Source organism: Zeus faber, assembly GCF_960531495.2.
Source record: "Zeus faber genome assembly, chromosome: 7".
NCBI lineage: Eukaryota > Metazoa > Chordata > Actinopteri > Zeiformes > Zeidae > Zeus > Zeus faber.
Genome location: NC_137203.1, coordinates 8,296,902 through 8,302,901, shown reverse-complemented (window position 1 = coordinate 8,302,901; position 6,000 = coordinate 8,296,902). Strand labels below are relative to the sequence as shown.

At 48.1% G+C, this 6,000-nt stretch overlaps 1 protein-coding gene across 2 annotated transcripts in view; it reads left to right on the top strand.

Annotated features, from left to right (window-relative positions):
• The first annotated feature begins 961 nt into the window (after positions 1-961).
• smarca2 (SWI/SNF related BAF chromatin remodeling complex subunit ATPase 2) overlaps positions 962-6,000 on the top strand; it is an 87,117-nt gene continuing 82,078 nt past the window's right edge. For both annotated transcript variants that reach the window (XM_080004441.1, XM_080004440.1), the window contains exons 1-2: positions 962-1,242; positions 5,389-5,456. The gene's annotated coding sequence lies outside the window, so the exon portion shown is untranslated. The remainder of the gene's footprint in view (positions 1,243-5,388; positions 5,457-6,000) is intronic.

The window sequence follows — 6,000 nt, the reverse complement described above, 5'->3', positions numbered from 1 at the left end:
GTTTATCCTTGTACAGCCACAGACCCTAAAACCAGCCCCGTGCCTGGTTGTGACCGTCTGTCTTTTATTATTGTGGCAGGGCTTTATTGATCAATACAATCAGGTTCCCACTAACGAATTTCATAAAAAGTTGTTAAATTATATTACAGTGATTGGTACCTTTTGTGAACCATCATCACATCTTTTCTAGTGTTGCTCACATGTCAAAGTGAATTTTTCTTTGGAAAGAATTGCGTCGCTTGATCACTGGTAATGTTTATAATATTTTGCTTTACTTTGGAACCATATTCTGCACTTGTTTTTTTGTAATGTATGCCAGCTGTACCAAATGTATTCAATTTAATTCATATTGCTTGTGTCACTTTTTTTTTTTTTTTTTTTTTTTTATATTTAGGCTTTTAAATAGCGACCACTGAGTGTTCATGACACGTTTTAGTAGACGTAAAAAGTGTAGGTTCTGAGTTGCAACTTCTGCATGAAATTCAACTTAATATATAATAATAATAATAATAATAATAATACCGTAATAATAATAATAATAATAATAATAATAATAATAATAATAATAATAATAATAATAGTAGTAGTTTGACGCTCGAGACACAAATAGGACGCTTTGGGGAAGACTGACGTGCGGTTCAGCCAATCGCTGCGCCGCTTGAGCGGGACTTCCGGCGCCCCTCACCAATCAGATCATCGAGACCAAAAAGGGAATTAAAAAAAAAAAGGATTGACGCGACATAAATAATAATAATAACAATAATAATAATAATAGTTATGATAAAAAATAAATAATAGTAAAATCCTGATCAGTGTGTTGATTTTTCAGCGTTTGATTATTTTATTTGGATCTCAACTCTGCTGTGCATCTTTTGAACCCCCCCCCCCCCCCCGCCCCCCTTTGTCCTGTAAACTGAATCACGTTTTTATTCCGTTCGTCGTTTTTATTCGGTCCGATCGCGTCGCGAAACCAGACGCGTAGCCCTACACTTTACGCTCCGCGCGTTTTGTTTTACCGCCGCCTTTATCTGCACGGAACTTTGCCTTTACCAGAATAATGACGTGAAGGGGGCGAAAAGAAATCATTAAAAAAAAAAAAAGTGAAGCGCCGAGGGGAGGGAACTTGTACACAACTGTCACTGTACAAGTGGCGTCGCTTTCTCCCGGACTCGCTGCTCCGCGCTCCCGTCCCGTTCCCCCCCGTTCCTCCCCGTCCCCACCCCCTCGACCCCCCCCTTCCAGGTAAAACGTTTGTTGTTTTTTTTTTTTACTGCTTTTTAAACTTTTATCTACCGCACTCCGGAGACCAAACTGGACAAACTTTCTTCCCCGGCGTCCGCGGTCCTCCGGTTGTCTGGCGGCGCTGCGTAGCTCGGCTGCTAGCGCCCGTTAGCACGGAGCTAACACCCGCTAGCATAACAACACTACGTTATAACGTTATTTGTACGTTTTAAAATAAATGCCACTGGAGCCAGTTGTAGTCTGGTCACGGTGTAATAATAGATATTGCATATCGATATTCATATATATATGATAATCAAAACCACGTTGAAATGAAATGTGCGAGAGAGACACTGATAAACAGACAGGTAGATAGATAGACAGACAGGCAGACAGATAGACCAGCATACCTGTAGATTTAACCGCTATTTGTGTATGAAGCAAATATTTTCCACGTATTCCACTCCAACGGTCTTACCGTTAACCGTGCCAGGAGTCCCGTTAAACTTCCCCCGGTTCATAACGCTGTCCACGTTACACCGTGTAAAGTGTTTAAATCAGACGGGACCGGTTCGCCCGAGGCCTCAAAGACAGCGATTTACGTTTAAATTGGGAGTCAGTGGGATCCGTGGGTGACCCGAATTTTGCTTTAAATAATTCAGATCTGGTTGACAACACGCCATGTAAACCCTCTAAACGACAGCAGTTTCTATTATATGTGCTTATTTTAGGGATGTGCAGGAGTTAAAAAAGCAACGAGCGGGCTTGATCATGTTGCTTCTTTGTTTTGCAGGACTATAGAATAACAGTAGTAATGGGCAGTATAAACTTATTTAGGCACGTTGTAGGTTGTCCAATGCTTAATGCTCGGCTGTATTGCGATAATGGTGCGTTTCTGTGTGCTGTTGTTTTGTGTATTGGTTTTTATTGATCCGTTTAAAAAAAACAAAACAACTCATGTCAGTGGAATTGTAGTAGTGTACATCATTAGTCATCGGCATGAAGGCCTCCACACGCGGTGCCGTTTTAGCCGTAGTTTACATGCATTTTACACGTAATCATTTGCCCATTGTGTAGCGCGAAATAACAACAAAAGTCCAACGAGTATCAGCCGTGGTTAGTAGGAATCGGGGGGTTGGTTGAAAGCCCATAATGTCCTCCGTCGTGCCCATCGCTCTCCCCTCCGCTTTGACATGTTTATGAGGCAAGTGTGGCGCGCCAACATGACGTCATCTCGTACCGCGCTCTGATTTGCCAGCCGTCGGGACGGTCTCGCGGCACCCTACCCTGCAAGAGCAGGGGGCGTCTGCAGGGGGTCTACAAGGTGTCTGCGGGGCGTCTGCGGGGGGTCTGCAAGGGGGTCTGCAAGGGCGTCTGCAAGGGCGTTTACAAGGCGTCTGCAGGGCGTCTGCGGGGGGTTTGCAAGGGGTCTGCAAGGAGTCTGCAGGGGATCTGCGGGGGGTCTGCAGGGCATCTGCAGGGCGGCTGCGGGGCGTCTGTGGGGGGTTTGCAAGGGGGTCTGCAAGGGCGTCTGCAAGGTCTTTTGCAAGGGGGTCTGCGGGGCGTCTGCAAGGCGGCTGTGGGGGGTTTGCAAGGTTGTCTGCAAGGGCGTCTGCAAGGGCGTTTACAAGGCGTCTGCAGGGCGTCTGCAAGGGGTCTGCAAGGAGTCTGCGGGGGGTCTGCAGGGCGGCTGCGGGGCGTCTGTGGGGGGTTTGCAAGGGGGTCTGCAAGGGCGTCTGCAAGGTCTTCTGCAAGGTCTTCTGCAAGGGGGTCTGCGGGGCGTCTGCAAGGCGGCTGCGGGGGGTTTGCAAGGTTGTCTGCAAGGGCGTCTGCAAGGGCGTTTACAAGGCGTCTGCAAGGTCGTCTGCAAGGGGGACTGCGGGGGGTCTGCAAGGAGTCTGCGGGAGGTCTGCGGGGGGTCTGCAGGGCGTCTGCAAGACGTCTGCAAGGCGTCTGCGGGGCGCCTGCGGGGGTTTTGCAAGGGGTCTGCAAGGAGTCTGCGGGGGGTCTGCAGGGCGTCTGCAGGGCGGCTGCGGGGCGTCTGTGGGGGGTTTGCAAGGGGGTCTGCAAGGGCGTCTGCAAGGTCTTTTGCAAGGGGGTCTGCGGGGCGTCTGCAAGGCGGCTGCGGGGGGTTTGCAAGGTTGTCTGCAAGGGCGTCTGCAAGGGCGTTTACAAGGCGTCTGCAGGGCGTCTGCAAGGGGTCTGCAAGGAGTCTGCGGGGGGTCTGCAGGGCGGCTGCGGGGCGTCTGTGGGGGGTTTGCAAGGGGGTCTGCAAGGGCGTCTGCAAGGTCTTCTGCAAGGTCTTCTGCAAGGGGGTCTGCGGGGCGTCTGCAAGGCGGCTGCGGGGGGTTTGCAAGGTTGTCTGCAAGGGCGTCTGCAAGGGCGTCTGCAAGGGCGTTTACAAGGCGTCTGCAAGGTCGTCTGCAAGGGGGACTGCGGGGGGTTTGCAAGGGGTCTGCAAGGGGTCTGCAAGGAGTCTGCGGGAGGTCTGCGGGGGGTCTGCAGGGCGTCTGCAAGACGTCTGCAAGGAGTCTGCGGGGCGCCTGCGGGGGGTTTGCAAGGGGGTCTGCAAGGTCGTCTGCAAGGGGGATTGCGGGGCGTCTGCGGGGGGTTTGCAAGGGGTCTGCAAGGGGTCTGCGGGGGGTCTGCAGGGCGTCTGCAAGGCGTCTGCGGGGCGCCTGCGGGGGGTTTGCAAGGGGGTCTGCAAGGGCATCTGCAAGGGGGTCTGCGGGGGGTCTGCAGGGCGTCTGCAAGGCGTCTGCGGGGCGCCTGCGGGGGGTTTGCAAGGGGGTCTGCAAGGGCATCTGCAAGGGGGTCTGCGGGGGGTTTGCAAGGAGTCTGCAGGGGATCTGCGGGGGGTCTGCAGGGCGCCTGCAAGGCGGCTGCGGGGCGTCTGTGGGGGGTTTGCAAGGGGGTCTGCAAGGGCGTCTGCAAGGGGGTCTGCAAGGCGGCTGCGGGGGGTTTGCAAGGTTGTCTGCAAGGGCGTCTGCAAGGGCGTTTACAAGGCGTCTGCAGGGCGTCTGCAAGGGCGTCTGCAAGGTCGTCTGCAAGGGGGACTGCGGGGCGTCTGCAGGGGCGTCTGCAGGGGCGTCTGCAGGGGCGTCTGCCAGGGCGTCTGCAGGGCCTCGACGTTGAAAAATGTCCTGGCCTGGGGGCCACTGGCCAGGGGGCCCGTGTTGAACTTCAAGGGAAAACCGGCTCATATTTTGTTTTGTTTTCTTTTCTTTTTCTTCCGCACAATAGTCAGCTGCCTCGTAATCCTGTTAGGAATAGCTCTCTTAAGATATATCTAATTTTGTGTTATATTTTGAAAACAATGAGTACATTTGTGTGGATTAAGTAAGCATTGTGATTTGAAAAGAAATATTTGCGGGCCAGCTTTTATATTATTATCATGTATCGGGCCACATTAAATTGTCTCGCCGGCCGGATGTGGACCCCAGGGCCTGTAGTTTGAGACCCTCTGCTTTATACCCACCTTCATACTTTCCTGGAGAGAGAATTCCAACAAAAATCTTTGTACCTACCCTTTCAAAGTTCTGGAGAAAAAAACGTCATTGTTTAATTTATTCCAGTTCCTAATCCCTTACCTTGCTATCTGACCTGAAGTAAACTGTTATAATAACAATCATAGAATCATCTAGTTTATAACCTACCCTGTTTCGACCTAATACGCAAGTATGTAGTAATTACCTGCAATACCTCATTGAACAAAACAGAGCTGTTATGTAAAAAAATCGGTCTTCAATATTGTTAACATTTTATTGAGGGGTATTTAATCAAACTGTAATACCTGCAGACACCCTGGAAATTTCTGGCACTGCCAGAATCTAATCAGAATTTTTTCTGGAACTACTTAAAGGCAGCCAAAGTCGCACAGTGCGTGAAAGCCTTTAATAGTATATTGTGATCATTTGAATTATGATTCCTGTGTCCCTGAGATGCATCATACTGCAGGAGTTTTGCCAAAACACAGCCCTAATACTCTTGGCTGCCATGGCTTGTGATTTCTTCACCATTTTTCCATAATCCTCTCTGTCAATTTGTGGGTGTGCTGCAGGGCTGAGTTCTGTGGGCGTATTGCCTGAAAAGACCTTAATAATGTCTGTTGCAACTCTTTTACATTTGTGTTGAATTACAAGCGTTTATTCTCATTCGTTTCTCCAGGAATCTGTCCCGTTCAATGTCAAGAGTAATCAGGAACTCAGAAAGAGTCAAGATATGAATATATAAAGGTATGAATCTGTACAGATATGAATCTATGCTGTTTATTATGACTTACAGCCGGGCAGAAGAATAATTAATAACCACAATAATATGACATTTTATGAGTTAGCAATATTCTATCATAGCTACTTATCTATTAAAACATGGTATTTAAGTTAACTGAGTCCAATTAAACTCTATGGCAAAGTGAAGTTTTATACATATAAAAATCCTTCAAGACCCGCGACCTCATATCATGAGAAATTGTAGATTATGTTTTATTATTGTCATTCATTTTGACCAGATTGTATATCTACAGTAGGTAGGACTTGGTCATGGTCCTGTTTTTATTATTATTATGAAATTAATGAATTCCTGCCAAATCCTGAAATACACCCTGCCATTGATTTATTGTCAAGTGTTCCCTCCTATCTTTCTCCCTTTACAGCTGCAATGTTACACATATTATTTGTCATTATTTGTCACTCCTACCTCTTAGTAATATACATATATCTATATATATCTATATATATCTATATATATCTATATATATATATATATATATATATATAT